Below are 26,480 nucleotides of genomic sequence, written 5' to 3'. Positions count from 1 at the left end.
ATCATTTTTAAACAAAAGAAGCAAAATTATATATATTTTTTTTCTCTAATTCTGCTCATGCTGAGTCAAATAGACAACAAAAGGCAGTGATTTTGTTGGATATTATCATTTAAAAAAAACTTGACTGTGACCAACAGATAGGAAGATCATTAACAGCTGGTCCTTAAGGAAGGCCTAATTCCAGTATATCAGGCTGGAAATAAAAACATTTGCCTATCATTCATCAACCTCACATATGGCTTATCATTTGAAAGTGAAGCATGTAAAGAAGCAGCTGACTGCTTCATCTGGTGACTCATGCTGGACTGAGACACACACCAGTTTATCAGCCGCCTCAGTATTTAAGGTGCTTTTCCTAATGCTCTTTACAAGTTTTGCCACTGTTTGATAGCTTTGTCTACATCAGCATGACTGTTTACTTCATCTTTTATGGCGAGTCTGACTTTTGTCTCGTTAAGAGCATTTGGCATCAGAGTATCACGTACTGTACTGAAGGGTGTGAATCGTCACTGGTTTTACAATTCGATTTAATTACGATTATAATATCAATAATTCAATTCGATTCAATATCATGATGCTATATAATTATGGAGCCAGAATGGTGACTTTAAAATTTGGCATCAAAGATTAAAACTGGCATTGAAAACAAAAGCAGAACTGAACAAGGAAACATTGGCATTGAAACATTTGTATTGAAACCAGTTGTATTGGCATTGAAACAAGTATTGGTACTGAAAAAAGAAAATAATTAAAATCTTACAATCTTATTCTTTCATTTTATTGGGATTTATTAGTATTTTTCAATGACAATCTTCAGATTTTTTCTTCATGTCACTCTTTTTCAGTGACAGATTTTTTTTTACAATGTCAGTTTTTTTTCACTGTCACGGATTTCAGTTTCAACTTTCTGTCACTGTTTTGGCGTGGAGAGGGGAGGGGTCTGAGGGGAGGGGTAAGTAGAGCGTAATTTGCATATAATTTGCATGTCGGCATACTGAAGAAGTAGACCTACGTCACTTTTACTGGAACCTGCCGTCAGCTCTGAAGCTTCTGGCATGGTGGCGTGACGAAAATGTCTAGTTTACCGGGAACTTCCAAGTCACAAGTAAGTCTGTTTTTTTTCTCTCTGCCATTTACATGTTTATTCACGTGCAACCTGGGCGGTTTTGTAAACTTTTAATGGCCGTTATGCTGTTTTTTTTCGCCGTCGACTGGAACATTTAAGTTACTAACATTAGCCGTGTTGGCTAACTTAACCTGTGGTTAATGCAGGGTCAAAAATAAACACACGCCACAAGCACCATATGCACCGAACAAGGCTAAAAGTCCGGTTTTACAAAAAAAAAAAAAAGAAGAAGTTAACATTAGGTGTCTGTCGGTATGTAGTTGTTGCCGCTAAGTATGAATACATCACAACAGCGGCTAACAGTAACATGGCCTGTAACGTTAACACTGACATGATCAACAGCAGGACTTCGGCTGTGTAAGTTAAGCTACTGACATCCCCAACCGCACGCGCGCGCACGCACACCGGAGAGCCTCTCCTCTTTGAGCTGCTAGTTCGGCTTCAACGCAGGTAACTTAGCATAACGGCCATTAAAAGTTTACAAAACCGCCCAGGTTGCACGTGAATAAACATGTAAATGGCAGAGAGAAAAAAACAGACTTACTTGTGGCTTGGAAGTTCCCGGTAAACTAGACATTTTCGTCACGCCACCCACTCAAAAAAATAAATTGTTCAGTGAACATGATTTAATCGTAGCACCCATTATGCATCTAAACCAATCTAATAAACTTGGAAAGGTTTGAATATGTTATATGAATGTCATTTAAACTTGTAGATTGAACATTGTTTTACCATGTCAGTGTAGCTTATTTCCAACGAATTGAATCAAAATGAATGGTGTTAGTCAAATATGTCAGTAAAAGCACTTCAATTCAACAAAATTCTGCCTTGTTACATCTACTAGTTAATGTCTTGTTCATGTATAGTTTTGGTACTTTCATTAATACCCATCTTGTTGTTTCAATTAGATTTGTTTTAAGTGAAAGATCTAAGAACCAAAACATTACATCTACAGAAGAACCACATAAAACATGCAAACAATTTAACATTTTTATTTTTTCATTCAGTTTTAACATACACATACAAATAAGTTTAAACTGCTTTCTTCACTTTAAGTCTCCAATTTGAGTGTTTGTAAAACAGGATTCAAACAGCATATCAGTCCAAATAACAGCACAAGCCCGACTTCCACACCTTCAGTTAGGAGACCAATGTCCTGTGGGTCATTGTTAGGAGGTGTTCCCTCCTTCAGTATGACAAACACTCCTGCTACAGTTTGCTCCATGGTACATTTTGACTCGATGTCTGAATCCTGTGGGGCGAAACACATAAAAGATCACAAACAAAAATAATTATTACAAGAATTGCTTATACACTTACTGGCCACTTTATTAATGACACCTTTAAAGTAAACTTAAATCCAATACAGGAGCTCTGATGTGAATCAGAGGTTATAATTTCTCAGTTTTTAAGTTGAAACTGTCAGAAAAGTGATAATTCTTCTGTTTATTATTGAGGTCACAGTGGGTGCTGGTGTGTTATTGCAGTGCATTATATTAAAAAAAGTTATAATTTATCTGCCAACCATATTTAAAATTACTTAGGCGGCTAAAACATTATAACCACCATAGAATATAAAGCACTCCAATGAAAAAAAAAAAAAACATGCAAGTATAGTTTTCTGTCCAGGTCAATTATTTGACAAAGTTAAGTGTTCTCTCATGTCACATTTTTGTTGTAGCAAACAGGGAAAAACATGACCCAAGTACAGAATGGCTTTTGAAATTATTTTCTCAAAGACTCACCAAATACCCCTTGATTAGTTTTTCAGGGTCTTCATTCAAGTAGATGCACAGAGACTTGATAACACAGGCTTCTCTGGTATGGTACAGTGTCGTCCTGTAGGGAGGAGACAAGATTACATCAACTTCAGTGGCAGCACAGCTTAAGAGTACTGAACGTGTTACTGTCTGTGTAGAATGTAACAGGTGAACTCTATACACATGGGTTTTAAGTCCTGCCCATGTCTTCAATGTGCATGCAAAATTTCAACCTTAACACCAAACCTGTCCCTAACCTTACCCATATCCCACCTTAATAGAAGCAAGTGTTTTGCAATACAATGACCACAATAAGTACATTGTACTTATTTTATAATGCAAGTACATAGTAGTGAAGGCCACCTAATATAAAGTGTGACCCAAATTTTATTAAAGGTTTTATTCCACTTCAAATGTTGACTACTGTACACAAACATAATGACTGCCGCTTCCAAAGCAATGTTTAGTTTATAATGCTTAAGTAATTTGTACCTAAAACTCTCCTTTGCAACACTTCCTGCACTGCCACATACAGTACATGTCACTGAAAGAGAAAGAAAAGATAAGTTCAGTATTCAAGGATAGTTAGTTATACATTAGTGTATGTGAGTGTTAAAAAAAAAAACGACTTACCATGTAAAGCTGAGGTTCACACCAGAAGAGAATGGGGACAGCTATACATTGTGATGTATTTTTTTTTCTGCTGTGAAAAACAAAACAAACAAAGTGTATACAAGTTATATACTATATTTCCCGAATAAAACCATGCAAACCTATTCAATCATAACTTTAATTGCAATTTGTTAGGACATTTAATATATATGGTCGACTGCATTATAGATTGTACTTGACAATTTTTTGCAAACTGTATTCAATAAACTGGGTAGCAATATGTAACATTTCGGAACTCAAGAAAAACAAACCAAAACAGCTCTATTAACGTTAGCTAGACAGAAAAGAGCGATGAGAAGTGCACACTGATTCAACAGAGTTACATTACATTTACATTTATTCATTTAGCAGACGCTTTTATCCAAAGCGACTTACAATTGGGGATTTAAGACTTACAATTTAAGTTACGTAAAAGTAAAGCGTATACCCAGCAAACACAACAACGTTGTAAAAACGTTTTTTTCACGTTGTGAAAAGGTTGTGATAACGTTTTTTTCCGACGTATTTAATACGACAAATGTCGGGTTTTTTAAACGTTATAAATACGTTTTTTCACAACATTGTAAAAACGTTTTTATAACGTTTTTATCACGTCTGTATGTCTCTTTCGAACGTTTTAAAAACGTACTTACCACGTCCAAACTGGTACTTAAAATGCCATATTAAATCTGAATATTGATCTTAATACCAGCACTTTTTTACATTTCATCTTACTTGTAACGTTGCTGACATCGTAGATTTTATAATCCTATTAAGATATGTAGGCCTAATAACTGATACTACACACAAATTTTGTCACTCATCATATTTATTCACAAAATATAAAGATATGACACCTAAACAAGACAAATGCATAAACATATAACAAAATGGTTTCAAATAAAGTACAACATTTGAAAATTATGTAATGCCTGGCAAATTTGAATATGAGCACATTAACAAAGTTCAAGAAATTTCAGGGCATATATATTTTTAACAGAAAAAAGCAGAATTGTTTTTGCAAAATGTAAAGTATTTAATTTCAACTAGTTACAAATTATTTTATAGCAGTTATAATAATCACTCATATTGCAATCTTATTAATCGTTTGCACTAAAACTATTGCTTATATTTTTAGGTATCTTTTAACACAGATTACAGGTATATGACATCGAATTTAGAACGTGTTTAATGTTTTATAATGGTTATTATTTTTCAATAAATAATATTTAATAATTGGCATACCTGATTTAGAAAAACGTATGTTAGCAATTTTTCAGTGCTTTCATTGCAGGTTACATTGTTGTGCCAGTAGGTGGTAGCAAGAGACTGTCTTAATGAGTTAGTTAGAAACACATTCATTCAGTGCTGATTCATTCGGTTGCTGAATTCTGTGACCCACCAAATTATATCTATGGTAACCACAAATTAACAATGGTTTTGCTACAAAAACATAGTTTTAACTATGGTGACACAAATGGTAATCAATACGGCAAAAAAAGGTTTTAGGGTGTGGGTTTATTAGTAGGTAAAAATAATAATAATAATTTAATGCTTAAGAGCAATTAACATTCATATCCTAAATAAGGCACATTCCCTATTTGCAATATTTGTGTTCATGTTCCTGAGTAATATCTGCATGCACCAAATACTGAGAACAAATAGTAGAGAACAATCCAAATGAGAAGTCTGGTGTGGAAGGTGGATCTGGACTTATGTCCAGATTGACACAGCATCTCTTGTTTATCTGTCTTCACAAACTGCCCTGAAATACAATTTAAACATCAACAATGATTGTTATAAATATAACACAAGTCTCTTATATTCACAATGCTCAGTACTTTTTTTTATATATCAACTTGTTTTCTCATTACATACACATACCAGGTTAAAAAAAAATATTTTATATTCAGTTGATATATATATTTTTTTTAATTAATAAACGGTAATGTATGTTTTAGGTTTTACTTTCTAGTCAGATGGTTCATAGCACTTTGGAGATGCTCTTCAACAGGAGGTCCGCTCCTACTTTGCAGCACTGCCATCAGCAATGAAGAATGTAACAATTTGTCACAGAGACAACAGTATGTAATATACAACGTCAGGTTTATTAGAAATAAACACACTAGAATATAGGCGAAATGCAGAAAAGAGAACAATATTATGAAAATGCAATTTTAGTAATCCTCATACAGTGTCACTTACAGTATGTTTGGACGTCAAAGCCTTCTTAAAATAACTAATAAATAACTTAAGGTTACATCTGACTATCTTGAAATACAATATTTTTTTAGCGTGATCAAAACTTGTTTGTAAATTGTTTTAGCTAATTTTTAGGCTCGTGTAACTTAAGTGACCTCACCGATAAAAAATAACGTTCGTTTCTTCCATTCATCCATTGACAAATTGCCAGCAATATTTACAAAACTATAAAAACCTGTCATCTAAACAACAAATGTGATTAAAAGCGAAAACTTTATTAAATAAGCGCTAAAGTCTATAGCTAAGTTATTCTACGTTAGCCTAACGGTTGAGATGCTAACGGACTTTTTCAGAAGACACTAAACCATTTCTTTAAAGCATGTATTCAACAGAAACGTGTCTATTACATGTAAGAAAGTGTTAGAAACAGTTGTATGTATTATTTGTGTAATTTTAGGGACAAAACTTATCTTAAAACAGTGTGACAGGCGGAGATCTGCTCCGCTTGTTGGCTGAGTTGCTGCTTGTTTCCATGGTAACTAACCGCTCCAGTTTGAATGCAACTGAAAAGTTCGACGCGCATGCCCGTTCACATGTAGCGTCTTTTGCGCGCTCAAATTCGTTATTTTAAATGTAGACGCGCGCATAATGGAAGCGACGCGGTCGCGACGCGCACGCGGTGCGACGCGCTCGTTTTTTCCAGGCTCCTCGGCGCGTCTGCGTCGCATCGAGATAAAAACATCTCAACTTTTCAGAATGCAGCAAGCGCACCGCAGCTTGGAGCTAGAGCGCAGCTGATGGTTGCTTAGAAACGGCAGACGCTTCCGGAGCGCAAGCGAGCGCTTTGTTGACAAGGAAGAAAGCGGCGCGTCTAGCGTTTTCCACGCGTTTTTAGGCGCGACATGTGAACGGCCCCTAAAAATGCAGCGTTTACATAAATACATACATGAAGTACAACGTTACATACAGATGGATTGAATTATCAGAATGATAGAAGAAATTTCCTGAAACATGATGACTTTTTGTGTAAGTGGATAGGCCAAATGTAGGTATCAAACTGTAAATGGAATAGCTTTAGAATATTTCTTTCTTTCTTTCTTTCTTTCTTTCTTTCTTTCTTTCTGTCTTTATTTAACACATTAAAAACAAACGTACAGTTGTGGCACGGTAGTAATTTACTGTCATAATTATATATATATATAAATATATATATATATATGTGGGGATTTGTCTTTACTATTACTCAGTCACTGAATTGCTGTTATTTTTATTTTACTGATATTTTTACACAAACAGAGGTTTTTTGCAAGGTGGTATTTGGGTATTTTCATAACGTTTTTAAAACGTCTTATTCCAACGTGCATATTACGTTATTTTAACACCTGGATAAAACGTCCCTCGAAAGTTGCAGTTTGGTCTGGTTTTATTTTCGTAGTAAACAAACGTGATATTTACGGTTTTTTGACTACCTAAAGAAAACGTTCCAGTTTGGTATTTTTACAACGTTTCTAAAACGTCTTATTCCAACGTGCATATTACGTTATTTTAACACCTGGATAAAACGTCCCTCGAAAGTTGCAGTTTGGTCTGGTTTTATTTTCGTAGTAGACAAACGTGATATTTACGTTTTTTTGACTACCTAAAGAAAACATTCCAGTTTGGTATTTTTACAACGTTTCTAAAACGTTTTATTTTGGTCACGTTATTTTTTTATTTTAAAAAACGTTTTAAAAACGTTTTTAAAACGTTGTACTACAACATTACCTAATTGCAACCAAAATACAACGTTGTGGAAAGTTGTAAAAACGTTTTGTGTTTGCTGGGTAGATAGCATTAGTATACATTAACGTACAAACAGAAAAAAAACGAGTGCATAGTGTGTTCGACTGTGCATTCTTTCCTCCAGTTTTCCTCTCCCAACGTTGGGGTAGACTTCAGGTTTAACGTAGGTTATGTAGTTAATAGTTAGGCGTGGTTAGCATTGAATTGTGACAGAAATGCACAAATTGTAGCGGATATATTAACGTTAAGGTGAAACTTGTATCGACAAAAACAACGAAATTTACATAAGCCTACTTTGAAACATCGCTACAGTGTGTAATTACTTATTATCCCATGTTACTAAGTGCAAACTGGTACATTATATCAATAAAGTACTTACCCTCAATATCAAGGATGAAGAACGTTTAAACGCAGCAGTTCAAACCGCTGGCGCTCACACAACTCCTCTTCTTCAGCCGTCTGTACCCACGTGATTCCGTGACCGTCGCAGTGCTGAGCATGCGCAGTGACTCATCAGAGAGAGTTGTTGATACACAACTAACAAGAATCAATCATTTAACAGAAGTAAACTCGTTATAATCGTATTAATCAGACATATTTGTTATTGTATATATTATATATTGTATATTTGTATTTTTGCAAATCAAATAAGTGGCTAGTTGACTTTTTTGAGTGCGCCAGAAGCTTCAGAGCTGACGGCAGGTTCCAGTAAAAGTGACGTAGGTCTACTTCTTCAGTATGCCGACATGCAAATTATATGCAAATTACGCTCTACTTACCCCTCCCCTCAGACCCCTCCCCTCTCCACGCCAAAACAGTGACAGAAAGTTGAAACTGAAATCCGTGACAGTGAAAAAAAACTGACATTGTAAAAAAAAATCTGTCACTGAAAAAGAGTGACATAAAGAAAAAATCTGAAGATTGTCATTGAAAAATACTAATAAATCCCAATAAAATGAAAGAATAAGATTGTAAGATTTTAATTATTTTCTTTTTTCAGTACCAATACTTGTTTCAATGCCAATACAACTGGTTTCAATACAAATGTTTCAATGCCAATGTTTCCTTGTTCAGTTCTGCTTTTGTTTTCAATGCCAGTTTTAATCTTTGATGCCAAATTTTAAAGTCACCATTCTGGCTCCATAGGTCTCTCAGCGAGCGGCGATTCGAAACAGTGAATCATTTTGTGAATCAATGACTCAATTGACTCGGAGTTTGTAATTCGTGTTTCTGATCTGAATCACTAACAGAGAGAGAAATCAGACTGATCTGTGGATGCGCTTTACTCACAAAATAACGGTCATTATTAGATACAATATTACAATGTTACACGCACTAATTATAAAGTTTAAAATCGCGAGTAAACCATATAAACTAGGCTGAATGCGTTGTATGAATTTAAACACTTTAAATGATAAAGACTACAAACCTTTCTTCAACTGAAAGCAAACACTGATGCAGCAGCGCGGAGCAGCCTTATGCCGTCACACCACCCGCTCAAAATAAAAGTCCTGTTCACGCGCTTCTGTGTCTACAATCCAAAAAGTGCATAGATATTTACAGTGACACACATGAACAATAAAACATGTCAATGGTATTTAGAGGTTTATTCTTGGAGAAATACATATTAAAATGTATATAAAGAAATTATAAAAATATTATTTTACAAAAATTTACAATTGGTAATATTTTATATTTTCCCAAATGTATTAATTCATTATTTCATATATATATTTCATATATTCATTCATATATTATTTATATATATTCATATGACAACATCTATGTCCACTAGTGTTTCTTTCCGAGTTTTTTCTTAACATTTACTACTTTGTATTTGTTTATGCATTATGTCGACATTTATTTATTTCATTTACTATGACATTTATTTATTTAGAGCGTTCTTAGTCAGCAAGGGAGAAGCTCTGCGGCCACAGTAACAATCTGTGGTGTGACCAACCAAAAAACTATTGCTTTTTGTGTATCAAAAGCACCAAGAAGGTGGCTGTGTAGTTGCAACTTTGCTGTCCCTCACAAATTTTCATGCAATACTTCATCTTATTTGATCTTCCTTACTTTTATGCATTACTGATGCAAATATACATATGAATGATCCTGTAATGATTTTAGCTTGTTAGAACAAAATGTGTCTCATGACGAGCTGAGTGTGTTGACTGAAAACTAGCCTTAAAGGCTTTATCAGCGATTCTAGGCTGAAACATAAAGTGTCACATACAGCAGACCTTTCTTCACGATCCGCTCGCTGCCTGCCCCATAAATTGGCTGTAAAAAAAAAAAAAACGCATCTCTGTGGTCAGCCTAGGCTATGAGATATGCAAAAAACCAAATCGGTGCTACCAACCATTCCACAGAAAACAAACAGTGTTCCAACCAATCACCATCAGGGGCAGTGGCTGTTCTACACTGAATTGCTCCCCTGGCGAGACTCCCTCCCGGCATGCCATGACCGGTGGTCTCGCTGAACTGCACGTAATACACACTATTTAAATTGACTAGTGTAACTTTTGTTTGTTTTATTTTTTCAAATGGACAGGCTGCAGTGATAGTGTGCGCATAGGACATCGGCGTGATCAAACAGCTGAATAGCTTATTTCTCATTTTGGTCATAGTAAACGCATAATTCGATACTGCAAAGTCCAAAGCAGTTTGAAGTGTCAAGAATATTAGATTATTATAGTTCGTTTAGACTAGAACACTGTTTCATTCTTATTTCGCTATATGGTACCTGATCGTTTTTGTTTTTTTTGTTTGTTTGTTTTTTTGCTAAGAACGTTCCAAAACATTTATTTCGCCATGAATTTGACAACCCACACCCAACCACTCCCCATCTTGTACTTCTGAGTTTGAGATCTTCCCAGAGCACTAGACTGCTTCAAAGGCTAAAATCAAGGCGCCCACCAGTAGTTCAAATACAATACAGCTACAATAGAGGCATTACGTGCATATCGCATTCACACTTCTGCATTGCAGATTATGCAGTTTTCTGTTGCTATGTGGGTGCTCAGTTTTTTTTAATTTATTTTTTACATTTAGCCAAAATATAAAGATTCAGCACTTCACATAAGCAATTTGGTCGTCTCAACAACAAATGCTAGACTAAGACACTCTTCTCATCTCCTCGAATGCAAGTTTTTTTTAGCTTTTATAAATACAGTGCTGTATTATAAATACAGAAAACGTGTACTGTTTCAATCAACAGTTCTTTATTTACCTTAAGTCCGGAAACAAACTGAGATGCTTCAAACTGAGAGGCAGGAGGAATAATATGGTTTGACTAAGTTTGAGGAGCCAATGGCGTCACGAAGTTTAGTGGCAGTGACTTCGCTTACTGACCCAGGATCAGTGATCCGATTTGAGCTTAAAGTATAGAAAAATATATAGCTTTTTGTTGACGCTACTGCGCTACTTGATCAAAAAAAGAGCTTAGCTACTGAAAAGCTATTTGATTCAGAAAACAACGAAGCTACCACCACGCTACTGAGAAATGTAGTTAAGCTAGTAGCGTCACTTCTTGTAGCGATGCTACTGCCCAACACTGACCACCAGTTGATTTAGATTTTTTTGGAGATTGCTTGTTCCCAGGAGATTTTTTAAATGCACTGTCAAGCAAGGACTCTTTTCCACATGATGTTTTGGATGGACTCTGAGACGTTGTACAAGTGATTGGTGAGATCAACCAAATCAACAGTGTTCACACAACACAGAATTGTTATATCAGAGGTACATTTTGAGGAACTGATAGCCATGTCTCTACCAGTACCCTTTGTTGCAAAATTGCTGGGAGTGAGCACAAGGACAATATGCCAGAGAATATTAGCAATGGGTCTTTCCGGGACACAACATAACACCGACTGTTACGAAACTTTCCTGGGATCATTAATAGTTACACCTCTAACATTTGCATCGCCCAATCATCAGTAACGTCAGTACATCAGTAAAACAACGTGAGTCACTGAAGGGACACGGTTAGCTTAATGTTAGCGCTAGCCTGTTACATTGCAATACATAGGATTTCACTTACCACATAAAGAGAGAGATGACTGCGCTGATGATGGTGAATGATGGAGAAATAACTGCCTGATGATGGCGAATGATTTACCGATCTGGAGAATCACTGACAAGCATCTGAACTTGCGTGGTAAGAAGCACTCCCTCTGCATTGTAACTTTACACAGAGCACATGCATCACAGTAATGAGACTTAAATGTCGGCGATTCGAAACGGCAGATTCGACAAACCGCATATTAAAAGCGGCTAGAGCTCCGTAATTAAATATATATTTTTATCCATGCGCGAGCTATAGAGAAGAGCAGCTCTGTGAAACATCCAATCAGAGCAGAGCTCATTAATATTCATGAAGCTTCCAAATAAGGCAATAACAGAGCATTTCATTCTAGGGACAAATCCTAGGGTTGTAAATGGACCTATGCCATATACTTTCTACAGTATGTAGATATCAGAGAACAATTTAAAATATTGTATAAATGCATTCTATGGCACCTTTAAAGCTATGCTCGTCTTGTATGTAGGCAGAGGTCTCAAACTCAATTCCTGGAGGGCCGCAGCTCTGCAGAGTTTAGCTCCAACCAGCTCCATCTCACACCTGCTTGGAGTTTTTAGTGATCCTGAAGAGCTTGATTAGCTGGATCAGGTGTGTTTGATTAGGGTTGGAGCAAAAATGTGCAGAGCTGTGGCCCTCCAGGAATTGAGTTTGAGACCAGTGTATGTAGGGTTGGCTTTTATTTTTATGGAATTGGGAATTTTCTCCCATGGGTTAAAAGTTTGAAATATCGCATAATTTCCCTTGTGAAAAAAGAAGTGTACTTAATTGTATTGAAAGAGTACTTTTTTCATACTTAAATTCTGAAATGTATACTTTTTAAAAGTGCAAAAATATACATTTGATTACATTGAGTATCTAAAATACACTTACAGTATGCAAAGGATTTGTCTAACATTTCTGTATAGCACAACAAAGCATTTAACTTAAAGCACATTTTAAATTCTTTATTCTAATGAAGAGCATGTTTCAGATGGTAAAACTAGATTCAGTTATTCTTACCCAGTTCAGCTCTACTGTATACACCATTCAGACCCTTTATACATTATTTGGCAGGGGCACGACAAATGAACTGTCCTGTAATTTTACCATTATGCATTTTCTTTTAAATGAGTCAGTGTTTTCTGCATACATATGATTGGTTTCAGTCACCTCATATACAAACTTGAATGAAATATTCAACTGAATGTCCCTAAACAATGGTGTTCTTAACTTCACAAGATTCTAAATTTAAAGACTAAATTTTTTTCCACCATCACTGTAAACTTTATGGCATTTTTTTGCAGGCCCCATCACAGCCTCTGCAGTCTGATCTTTTCATAGCATTTATCAAACTGGCTGACTGAGGCAAGTAAAACACTTTAACAGGTAGAGCATTTAAAAAATATATCGTAAAGAATACAATTGTCACAAACTGGAGATGCAAGGCAAGGTAAGTTTCAATCACAATGTAGTTTATTCGACAAATTCAGACGCTCCCAACAAAAGACATCAATAAATGCAGTGCAAGTAGACGGGAAATGTGGTAGGCAAATGTTCGGGTCAGGTCGCTCGACACCCAGTTTTCGACACGCTAGTGCTTTGAAAGATTGTTCCGGAGCATTGCTTGAAATGAGGCCGTCACGTGACCTGTGGAAATTAAGCTTTGTTACCTCAGAGCGCGAACTCAGAGCGCGTCTATTGCGCTGTCCCATACCCGCTGTCCATTTATTCCAATGTTATAATTATATCCATAATTGTCATGCCTATGTTTTTTTTACTAATGTCTGTTGTATTAATGTAAATTAAAACACCTTGCGGGCTCAACCACTGTCCCAAAAAGAATAAAAGTCCTTCCTCAACTACAAACTTGTTTGCTTCTTGTAAACACCTTCCTTGTGAACACCGTCCTCAGCTCACATTGTTTGTTTAATATCAATATGGAAAATGCACGCAAGAGACCCCGTTCTCAAGTGTGGGAACACTTCAGTCTGGACACTCCTAATAAAGGGTCATGCTTAATATGTGATCAAACTTTATATTATTACAATTACACATCATCAAATGCCTCGCCATCTGCGCTCCAATGCTCTGGCCAATGAGACTCCTACAACAGAGCACCATTCTGCACCAACTGGAAAAGGTAAAATGAATTCTAATAATTAATATTTCTTTTGAGCAATAAAGACTGTATACTATCCACAAATAACTGAAAAAAATAAATAAGTTAGTGATAAACTAATACAAATGCAAGAAAAGTTACCCTTTTGAAGTTTTCATATTCTCTTCCAATTATTAATGTGGTGGAATATAATAACACTGAATATAATTGTATAAAGAAATCCCTAAAAGCGTAGCCAAAGTTTCAAAGCCATTTGCTAGAACACCCATTGTTTAGCCTATATGAAGAAGTCAACCCATTCCATGTTTGTCATATTCATGTCTTTCACACTGACCTGTATACATATTGTATCCACCTTTGTGTGTAAAATAACCTGTGTTTATGAAATTTGGGTCCTTTGCGCACCTATGTATTTTAGTAACCATTAGCTGGTTAGATTGTTATATTATAATTATGGTATACATATAGACTATGGATTAAAAGCTAACTCTAAACAAACACTACTGAATTGTGTCTACATCTACAATATATTGTTATCATCTAAACTCCAAGGGGTGTGCAGACTTTTTATTGCCAATGCAAGTTTATAAAAAGATAACATTTTATGTTACCTATGTAAACATATTGGTAAACATAGCTGATATTGAAGGGGTTACTTTGAATTACTCTGACAATAATGAACTGTGTATTATTAGCAAGAAAGAAGGAGCTTGATGACGCCCTTATCAACATGATGGAAAACTGTGAAGATAATGGTCAGACACAAATACTGAGAAGAGAAGAAAAAGGCTATGGCACAAGTAAAGAACATCCCATCTGTCTGCCTCACAGCTGATATGTGGACCTCCCTCACTATGGAGTCCTATCTGGGGGTCACATGCCACTACACTGATAGCAACACTGAGCTGGGAGTATCGAAGTTTCCCAAATCATATACAGCTGACAACATCAAAGAGGCTTTGTCAGAGCTGATATCGGACTGGGGTCTTACTGATTCAGTTGCTGTCATGGTGACAGACAATGCAGCCAACATGGTTTCAGCAATTCAGAAACTGGGACTATGCCATCTCCCTTGCTTTTGATGATGATGAACTAAAGAATAAAAATGACAGATTTTCATCATTTTCATTTTATTGCTCACCTTCCAGTCACTCAAAGTAAGTATTTAGACAGATCATTATTCATGTAATAAACAACTTTGAGTTTTTTTTATCTTCCTGATACATGGCACCACCTTCAGGGTACAATGTTTGAACCACTGAGTGACCAGTCAACCTTCACACTCTGCTCTTACTGGTGGAATGAGCAACCAGTGAAGATTGGCCACAGGCTGCGCAAATGTAGCCATAAAACCTCCAACACTACATTGGCCAGTGTTTCAGTTTCATTCCCCACGCCATTCCTCAATAATTGATATGGATAGTGAACTTATGTTCTGTTTATTTCTGCCTTTCACAGATTACATCAAAAATAAATTCAGTGTTGATATGAGTGCATGATATCAACAAGGTGCTACGGTGATTGTGTTTGAGTGTGTGTGTAAATCTGACTGATTCGTTCAGGATGTTTAATGTAGTTTAGTTATTGCTATAGTAATATAGTTACTGCTTTTTCTTTCTTTTTTTTTGGTGAAATCCTCTAATGATTGTAATCTAAACATATTTAAAAAAGCTAATTCAATGTAATTCAATTGTTCTTATGAAAGAAAGACAAAATTAAAAAACTCTTGAAATTAAAAATAATTAATTGATTTGTCTTTTGTTTCATCTGTCATATTAGTTCCTTATGATTTTTTGCATTAATATAGGTCAAGCATTAATGAACAATGTGCATCAAGATGAGTTTAAGTAAACTGCATAAACTATTTTTTAATAATAGATACCAGGGAAAGATTTCGATTCTTCAAAATTCTTGAAAGATTCAGGACAAAATTGTATCCCATTCAAATCCTGTAGAAGTGATTCTACAGATATTTACGTCTTGTCCTATCAGACGATCCTATTAGACAATTCCTAATTAAATTCTTTAGGAACGGTTCCACAATAAGATTGAATTTCTAATTGGAATCCAGTAGAGGATTCCTTTAGGACAGTGGTTTTCAAAGCGGTCCTGTGAGCGCCCCTCATCTATCACACCTGATTCAACTCATCAGTAGAAACAGCAAGACCTCAAATGGCGTGTCAAACATGAGAGACCTACAAAATGTGTTGGGGTGCTTGCAGCTTCAATTTATTTACAACAGCTTCCAATGTGGCTCAACCAATCAGAATCAAGGACCGGAATTGTCTGTTTTACACATTTTGTTTGAAATACTTCCCACATGGAGGAGATCTTTGGACTTCTCTCTATTGTGAATTTTTTTTATGTGCCTAACAAGGTTTCCTCGTAGATTAAATCTCTTTCCACACTGTTTGCATGCGTGAGGCTTCTCTCCAGTGTGAACATTCATGTGCTTGTCAATGCTTCCTTTTGTACCAAAACTCTTTCCACACTGACAGCATATGTAAGGCTTCTCTCCAGTGTGAACTCTCATGTGAATATTGAGGCTTGCCTTTCGAGTGAAAGTATTTCCACATTGTTTGCATGTGTAAGTTTTCTCTCCAGTGTGAACATTCATGTGCCTATTAAGGCTTCCTTTTTGAGTGAAACTCTTTCCACACTGTTGGCAGGTAAAAAGGCTCTTTATAGTGTGAATATTCTGGTGGACATCAAGGCTTCCACTTTGATTGACTTTGCTCCCTCTATTGTGAATTTCCATGTGCCTGTCAAGGTTTCCTCGTCGATTGAAACTCTTTCCACACTGTTGGCAGGTAAAAAGTCTACATTTTAGCTTTCTTTTGAAACTTTTTCCCACACTGTTTGCAGGAGAAAGGCTTCTCTCCAGTGTGGACTTTAAGGTCTTCTTGTTGATTGAAACTTTTTCTACAATTAAAGCAAGTGAAATAACTCCTAGTTTCTGTCTTTTTAGCTCTTTTTTGTTCACAAGTCTTTTCAGGCTCTAAGGAACATAAAAAATATTCTCCAGTTACGAAATCATGAAGATTCTTAAACTGGTCTTTCTTTTCGGTTTCAGTCAGTTCTTCCCTCTCCTCTTTCAGTGCTGTTCGGTCTAAGGAGGAAAATCAACGAGATAAAAGTTAACCCCAGTTTAATGGCACAAAGCAATTAATATCAAAACATGTAGATAGATAATGCATGTATGCTAGATCCTATACCAGGGTGTCCAAACCTGATCCTAAATATAAAATATCTAAAAACAAAAAAATTGTTGTTCACCTATTGCACAAAAGCTGCAAGAACAACATAAATATGATTAGTAAGCATTAGAATAGGCAGTTTCGATTTAAAGCTTGTTTGCAGCGTGAGGAATGTAGCCATCTCCTGATTTCTGGAACGCATCGCCAATCTGTGGTGTTCAAGTTAAAATCCACTCACTGCTCAAAAGTTTTGCACAGTGCTGAATATTGCGTGCTTACGAATTACAACACACAAAGTGTAGACATTTATGAAAGGCTAATTGTGCATAATATCAATTGTGTTATAAGAGCTTTATGAGATTGCGTACTGAGATGTCAGCTTTAAAGAAGCGTTGTTTGTTTGCATTCTAATGTGGATGCACGCAGTAGCTTATGTTTGCTTTTTTGTTAAGAATAACAGTGGTTTGTGAATGTTGATGCTTAGCCTAAATAACAAATATTTTATCCAGAGCATTTATGCTGGGATCTAGTGGAACTTATGAGATGTTACAGAACTTTTTCATGTAAATTCAACCGTTTGATTAATTTTATGCGGGCTTTTGCGGGCGGGAGCGGGACAAAACATGAATGTCGCGGGCGGGAGCGGGACGAGATAACATTTATTTTCGCGGGAGTAGGTCTCTACTACCAACCTTTCCACAGATAAACAAACAGTGTTCCAACCAATCAGCGTCAGGGGTTTGGTGTTGTGGACTTTCGCTCCGCCTCCCTCACATCCCTGCACCAGTAGGAAAGTCCACAACACCAAACCCGCTGATTGGTTGGAACACTGTATGTTTATCTGTGGAAAGGTTGGTAGTGCCGATTGTTTTTTTGGCATATCTCGGACCCTAGGCTGACCAGAGAGACACGTTTTTTTTCACAGACAATTTATGGGGCAGGCAGCGAGCGGATCATGAAGAAAGGTCAGCTGAAATTGACACTTTATGTTTCAGGCTAGAAATCGCTGATACAACCTTTAAGCTGATATTGTCCACCAGGTGTGCAAACCTGGTGGCCAACTACATGAAACACAAGAAACTACAAGAAATGCAAAACAATTTATAATTTTTTAATTTTTCTGGATTTTTGTTGTTATTCTGTATCTCACTGTTGAAATGAACCTACCATTAAAATTATAGACTGATCATTTCTTTGGCAGTGGAACAAAGCAAACGTACAAAAACAGCAGGGGATCAAATAATTATTTTCCCCACTGTACTAATTTTAACATTTAGGCCATTTAGAAAGCATAGTTTGTTAAACCTTCAGTATTAAAGTCATGTGAGAGACAGAGAGAGATCAGGGCAAAATAAAGAGACTGAAAAGGAAATGAAAGTGAAAGTACAGTTCAGGAGAGGAATTTATTTTGCATGTTGCATAGCCTAAAAATGTATAAAATGTATTATGTGATGACCATACACAAATAGGGCTGTCCGTGTTTCAGAGATTGTTGTGGGTTATATGGGACGGCCTGGATGAGGGTGAGATTTCCCAGCCTGAAATGTTGTCCCAGTTCACTCCCTGGGCTCCAGCTTCAGGGATACCAGTGGATACACTTTTTAATTTAGTACCCAATAGGTGACAGACAGTCACTGTCTTAATGAGGAGGCATTGCGTCACTCATTCATTTGTTTAGTCATGAAGCAAATGGCTGTAGTTATGAATGGGTTAATGATCACTGTCTCTCTGAATCATTTAAATCTGCAGATTCGTTCAGTAACGAAAAACCGGTGTTTCTTGGAGACTCACACCAGATCAATTGTGGATTTTGTTGGAACTATTATTATTTTGTAGTAAAATATAACAATATTGACAGTATTGTGTTTAAAATGTAGGCTACATTTAAAATGTAAATGTAATATTAGCTTTTTGTTTGACTTTCATAAAATCAACATTTGCAATTGTTTGGATATTCAGGGAAAATTAGATTCTTAGTCATATTTTAAACATGAAAAACAATAACGCTCACAGCATGTTTCTGTATCGAAGAGTTTCTTAAACGGATCTTTATGTACAGTCAACATTTGTTCTTCATGCTATTAGGTGCTACAAATCTACTTTAAAGACACAATGAACAGCAGCAGGATTTGCTAAAGCAGCAGTCTATGGGCATTCAATCATACGTACGCTTCTGGTGTGAATGCAGTCGGTTTTCACCGCAAAAATGAGTTAACTTGATGTCATTTGATCGTTTACCCAAATTTAACAGTTTTTATACTAAAAAGTAGAATTTTTTTTTTTTTGTGTTACTTTAAAAATGTGGGGTACAGTTAAATGAACCAGTTTGAGAACCACTGGTTTATACCGCTTTCATGGTAAAATACAGTACATTCTTTATAAGTATGACCTACTGCTCCACTCTGATGCCTCCTACATAGCGGTCTTCTTTTTATTTACTTGATTATATTGATATTATTTGAATTATCTCTCTCTTTATCTATGTATTTTATATATTTTGTTCTTCTTTCCCCTTTTCCTAATTTTTTTCCACGCTTTTTGAAAAACTACTTTACACAAGATTTAGAGGTGTACAACTTAGACAATACAATCTTACATTTCACACACATCTAAATTGATCCTGAATGTTTGTGTTTTGGCTTAATTTTTTCTTTTCTTTTTTATTGTAGACTTGTTTTATATTTACAGCACTGTTTTCCTATTTTGTACTATCCTATATGTCTTATAAAATAACAAAAAACAGATATTTCGGAACTAGAAGAATTCCATGAAAAAGATTGATCTGTTCCATTTGTATAGTCTCAGTGAGCTTTTATGAGGTTTTACACATGCGCAGTAAGGCGAATTCAACATTTTCTGACATTTCAGTGTGAATGAGAAAGTTTTGAAAAATGCTTGATAGAGAAAATTTTAAAACAAACACTTTTCAATTGTATGCAGATTGATTTAGATGTAGCCTTAGTGTCCTCTGGCTGTTTGATTTGCTTACCAAATACTTGTAATGTATAAACAAATGCAGACAGCATGCAGTAGCCAATATGCTTACTCACATTTCAAGGTTTGCGTTTGCACAAAATAAATAATTTTCTTACTTTTGCATAATTGGCCAAAGTGCTAGAAATAAATGTTTTTAATATTAGAAGTGAATATTGGGTTTAATGTTACAGAAATATTATATATATTGTTCAGGCTAATTCCATATTATTGTTACAATCGTAATGCAGGATGTCACTTGAAGGCAGCGTTAGTATTTGTCATGTGATCTCAACACTTCTGTCGAATGTCTCTACATTTCTACACCTGTGTGACATTCTTCATAAATATATCAGCTTTGAGAATGAAAACCAACCTGTTTGTTCCTCAGTATCTTCATGTTTGACTCTGAATGTTTCTTCAATCTTCATGTCTTCACTCTCCTCTTTAATAAACGCCATCTTTATAATAGTGTCATGTAGATCTCAGTTGCTCCACAACTTTTTCTGTGTGTTTGTACACTTTGTCCTGTTTAAGATGCGAACAATTAACAGAAAGAAAATCAATGCAAACTAAATCTCTGTGTGCATCTCACACATCAGCTCCATAGTTCACTGGCAAGGGAAGCGGTCAGAGTGAGAGTTAATGGCCTGATTATTGCTCAAAACACTGAAATTTTACCAATGAATACTAACTGAACACAGGAAATAAAAGAACAGAAATTACAGGCAATTACAATTTACATATAATTAAGATTAAGTATTTAGTGATTAAATTGCGTTTAATATATTACATTTAGAAACAGAAAATTGCTATTGTTTGTAGAAGTTCATTAGACATGAGTTTGTTGTTGTCGTTGTATTTGCAGTGTTTTGAGCAGCAGACGTCGACAGTGTGCGGTGATTCGAGCGATTCAAAACACTGAATCATTTGTGAAGCAATTGATTCAGTTGAACTGGAGTTTTGAAAAGATCCGTGTTTACTATCATCTGATTCACTAAATACGGACCGAAATGAGACACACCTCTTCTGTTACTCGTGTAACAAAATGATCATTTACCTTTACAACGTTGGTAAAAACTATAAAGTAGACTGACAGTTGTATCAATTTATACACTTTATATGATTAAAACCACAAACCTTTCTTCAGCTCAAACAGACGCAGGAGCGCGGCTCAGGTCTATGACGTCACATCACCAGCTAAAAATAAAAGTCCTGGGGCGTTTCTCAATACCAAGTTCGCAAAGTCTGAACTTTTCTTGTAAGTTCGAACTTGGCAAGTTTGACTCGGGAGTCTGAACTCCCGAGAACAGGAGCACACAAGTCCGGTAATCCTGCAGTTGGAACAGCAGCATACTTGATGTCCCTCATGCTTACTTAAATTTTTTTATTATTATTATTATTGTATTAAACATGTTACCTTGTACCTAATATGATATTAAACAACTGCCTCTTCTGTGGTTCAGGGATCAATAAAATGTGAAACGGTCTGTTTTCGTTTTTTTTTTTTTTTTTTTTAATTTAAATTTTAAATAGCGGGAAAAAAACGTTGGGAAGTTGATGGATGTTGTGAGGAAAAAATAGACACTAGACAAAAGAAAAGTGAAATAAGTAAATTAATTAATGAATCAATCAAATGGAACAGTTTGGGATTGCCATTGCAGTTGGTATACTTTACCAAGATGCTGAAGAGGAGGCTGCCGAACTGAGGAGAAGAATACTTCAAAGAAGAGCCAGGATGCAGCGGAGGATGCAGAAAAGACGTGCCTTATTCGCATGTCTCTCTAGCTTTGTACCTTTGTCTAATTATTGTTTCTTCATTATTTCATATATCTAAATAAGAAGTAATAATGTTTGAATATATTATATTCTTATTAAATAACATTTCTAAGAGGTGTCTAATATATGTATATACAGGGGCGGACTTTGCCATTAGGCATAGGTAGGCGGTTGCCTTGGGCCCCGAGCTGCAAGGGGGCCCCCTCAAAAAAATTTGGTCGAGGTGATTTTTTTTTTTTTTTTTTTTTACTTTATGGCAAATGTCAAAGATTCTCTGAAAAGTCATCAGAATACTATAGAATATATGTTATGGAAACTGGCGCCTCCCTCGAACACCACACTGTTGGACTATTCCATTATTTCACGTCGCATCTGCTGCAGAACTGCGGAAGTGATTGAAGAAATATTCTATATTTCGTGCTACAGCGTACATTCTGTCAGATACATTCTGGCGCCTCCGTCTCAATACTGTACAACGCAGCTTACATCCACGTCAAATGATAACTCAGCGGCAGAGTTCCACTCACGCAGGGGCGTGATTTCCATTGAGGACGCACTTTTCAAAATCCCGTTTGTGTCGTCCTACTTTCAAATGGCTTTGTTAAAGTAATCTCTTGTATTATAACATGCTCAGCGCCGTCGAGAGTTTCGCGCGATTGTTAAAACCAAAAGTAAAACGCACACGCACATTCAAAAGCAATTTTAATACCTCAGGTTTAGAGAGTGACTTCCCAATGCGCGCAAATTAGGCTACATAAAATATCTAGGCTGTTATTAGTATGTGAGCAGATAATAAGATGATAATGTTGTCTATAGCTCTGTATCATGCTTGAAAAATTCGGTCTCTATTTGCAATTTGAATATTAACAGAGTAGCCTACTTTGATTATGGCTGCATTTGTCAACACCACTAAGAACGAACTGTGTCGTTTATTTTTTGTCATTTCTACTGTAGATTGTTTAAAAATACAGTGGCTGCCTGCCTCTAATTTAAATGACTCTAATAGAGAAATTAACCAGCTTGTTCATGTACTCATGTTTACATTCATTCTTGTCCCTTGCTTAAGGCGTAACATAAATATATTAAAGGCTTTCAGAATTAGCCCATTTGCTTGTAAAACATCGACAATCAGAATCGGCCATGAATAATCAAGATCGGTGCATCGTGCATTACTAAAAACAAATTGGGTGCTCCTAAATTTTTTTTTTTTTTGGTGCTCCTAACTTTTTGAACGTGGGGGCACCAGTGCTACCAAGTAAAAAAGTTAATTTCAAGCCCTGTGCAGGTAACAGCACTTCCGTGTTCACTTTTGGCCATTATAGTAATGACGAAGACTGTAATACAGCATTTTACATTTATGTGTCCATATTGATCATTTACATGATTTATGGCGTGTGTTTCTTCTCGCTTTAGTAAAACAAGATAGAAGACTATAAACAACTTTTCCAATTTAGGCAGCAGAAAACAGATCTAGTTAGGAGATTCTGCTTGGAAACCAAGGTAAATAGAACAAATGGCAAATCTTCCTTGTGAATAGATAATAAATATTATTGCACAGGTAATATATTATGAGAATACGATTTTAGTTTTACAAGGAGGAACAAAATATGTAGAGGGCCCCATGTCTGTGTTTGCCTTGGGCCCCAAAATGGCTAAATCCGCCCCTGTGTGTATATATATATAATAAATAAGAATATTTGTTGTCAGCCACTTTAACAGTGTAAATTCACTGTTTGAACATTAACACTGCACATAAAGGTAAGTAACTGAGCTTAAAAGTTAAATACTGTACTGTAGTTAAATGTGAACAAGTTTTAATCAAGTAAAGATCAAGGCTTAAGCCTAGTCCTAGACTAAAATGTAAATATGAGCTGTTTCAGCTGAAAGAAAAAATATATCAGTGCCTTTTTTTTCTCAAGATGTATAACAGTAAAACATTTTTTCTAAGCATATTTATAAAAAAGAAAAACATAAATGTTCTAACTGAACTATGAACTAATCCAGGCTTAGTCTAAGCCCTATCTGTGAAACCAGGCCATAGTGTTTCAACATTAATTTATTTTCGATTTAGTGATACCTCTGCATAACAATAGCCTGAGTACCACTAGTGGTCCTTATCCACACTGATATAGGCTACAACTTTTAGACTCGGGGACACCATTGTGCTAGGGCTTATTAATATTAAATGAATAAAACTGAAATGAAATGAAATGTAAGCAAATACCTCAACAAACAGATCAAAGGTTAGAGGACAATTTAATTCTGTCAGACTTCAGTTAATTTCAGATAATGTTTAAAATACAAGTGTTTAAATATTGAGTAAATATAGAAATAAATACATTAAATATAATAAAAACATTTTAAAAAGCAAAGAATATAATAAATACATAAAAAAGCAACAGTAAAAACATTCTTAATTTATATATTATCTGTATATTTTAACAGGAACAAAGTCCCACACAAAGGTATTCACAAGTCAATGACCAAGTACATATCCTAGTTAAGTTTTTTTTCTGGAGAGGATTTAAAACCAGCCTTCAGGCTCTCCAGGAACAGCATCAACATGCTAATCCAGATGCTGCCCCGTCAAAAAGCCCATGGATGGAGCCATGAAATTGAAGTGCTGGTTACAGTTTATTGGCTGGACTGTGGAGCGTCCTACAGGGTCACTTCAGACACCTTCAGCATGCCACTTGCAACAGTCTGTAGGACTGTTCACAATATTGTGGAGGAGATGATGACCATCCTCCACAAAGTTATTCACTTCCCAAAGGCAGAAGAGATGGAGGAGGTGGGGGCCAGCTTTGCTCGCCTTGCTGGCCACAAGGCATTTCGCTGTGTAGCTGGTGCCATCGATGGGTGCCACGTCTGGATTCTTCCTCCTGCAGAGCCACAAAAAAGTGTTATATAAATAGAAAGCTTTTTCCTTCCATCATTCAGGCATGTGATTGGTTAAGGACAAAAAAAGCAGGAAAATTTACTAAGACAACAAATAATGACTCATTTTGTCTCAGACACACACACACACACACACACACACACACACACACACACACACACACACACACACACACACACACACACACACATAGTTTTGTTTTTAATGTATTTAATGTTAGTATTAACTTTCATTAACATAATAACATGTGCTTAACCCTTGTGCAACCTTATGGACATTTTTGTCCATTTCAGTTTTGTGTTTTGTTATAGGTGTGTCTATGTTAATGCCAACAGCATACATTTGGGCTCAGGTGTTCATTTTTATTGACATTTTAATATTTCACCCTCATTTCTTTCAAAAAATAAAAATGTATCCTCCCTACAAAAAATACTCTCACTCAGGACCTTAAGGACAAAAATGTCCACATTGAAACCCATTAAAACCGCAATTTTTTAACCCAGAGCCATTTAACTATAAAATGCTGCAATTTTTGCTACTAGGCATTCATTCTATCAGCAAGGCTTCAATTTTTACATTTCTACTATTTTTTACTAGATTGTGCCGTTTTTTTAGAATTTGGCATATACATAAAAAAATAATATTGCTACATAAAAATATAAGTGCCTCAAAATTAATGTTGTTCTTCACTGACACACCCAAGCATCTAATAAGCAAAGAAAAAAAAATTCTGCTTAGGATTTAGTATATGGAAATTACTACTATTTTCCATAAAAAAAAATGGCAAATGTTTGGTATCTATAGATAGAACAGATGCTGGTTAAAAAATCGACATCGGTGAAAGTGAAAAAAAAAAAAAAATTATATATATATATATATATATATATATATATATATATATATATATATATATATGTTGTTTTTTTTTTTTTAACTACTAACCATATTAATAAGTGGTTCTGTTGTAACCAAACAGCTTTGGACCCAAAAGCAGAACACAGACTAAAAATTATGCAAAACATTTAAAAACAGTTAAAATGTTCCTTCCATTGTGCAATAATAATTAATTTGCTACCACCTCCACCTTAATACATCCCTACATCTTCTATACTATCCTAATCCATTCTGTCATCTATAGCACAACTGTACACCACTTATTTATTTCCCAATTTGTTTTTATTATATATATTTTTTGTCTATTTATATTTACATGTGTATTTTCCGGTTCTCATCTTATTTTTATGGTCTGTGTTTTTGTTGTTGTCTCTGTGTACTGAAAGCTAATGACACTGAAACAAATGCCATTTATGCACAAGCAATGCAATAAAGCTCTTTCTGATTCTGAATCAGGCCAGAGAGGTGTTTGTTTGTTCAGTGTGGCAGGCAGAATGCAGGATGAATGCAAGTAGAGTAAGGTCTAGCATTGTGTTCTCTCTGTTTCAAGGTGGATGCTGGCAAACAAGATGGCTCTTTAAAATGACTTGTTAATGATGATCACATGAACCCCAACAGCAAAATGAAAATGATCAAAGTAGACAGAAAGCCCAATCCCTGCCTGTTTGCAATAAGGGACATCAGTCAAGGGGAAGGAACAAGGTATTTACAGAGAGATTTCCACATGTGATTTGCATCTGCATAACCTGGAGCTGCTAATTGTTCATCTATCAATTCACCTGTGTAATCTGTTGTATTGGAAGCACAAATGTTCAGCGCATTTTAGATTTGGTTTACTAAATTAATGTTCAGTCATTAAAACTTTTTTTTTGCTCCTACAAAATTTCACTTTCTGACCCTCAGAAGACACTTCATGACTCTGCTAAACTGACTTCTCACAGGGAAAGAGAAAGCAGACACTTATTGAATGTTATTTTATTTTTTATTTTTTTATGGATGAGGAAGAGCTGGCGAAACAAAAAATATAAAATACAA

The 26,480-nt window shown here is 35.6% G+C and overlaps 1 protein-coding gene and 1 long non-coding RNA gene across 2 annotated transcripts in view; both read right to left on the bottom strand.

Moving 5' to 3' along the window:
- LOC141332968 (uncharacterized) overlaps positions 1 to 26,480 on the bottom strand; it is a 385,799-nt gene that overhangs the window by 7,277 nt on the left and 352,042 nt on the right. The window lies entirely within an intron of this gene.
- On the bottom strand, positions 2,103 to 3,843 carry LOC141334083 (uncharacterized). Its single transcript, XR_012355467.1, has 4 exons — positions 3,520 to 3,843; positions 3,379 to 3,430; positions 2,872 to 2,965; positions 2,103 to 2,378 (listed from the first exon to the last, which is right to left on the bottom strand). It is a non-coding gene; the product is annotated as an uncharacterized lncRNA (long non-coding RNA).

The sequence above is a fragment of the Garra rufa genome, chromosome 4 (genome assembly GCF_049309525.1).
Source record: "Garra rufa chromosome 4, GarRuf1.0, whole genome shotgun sequence".
Lineage (NCBI taxonomy): Eukaryota > Metazoa > Chordata > Actinopteri > Cypriniformes > Cyprinidae > Garra > Garra rufa.
This window is presented reverse-complemented; position numbering and strand designations above follow the sequence as displayed.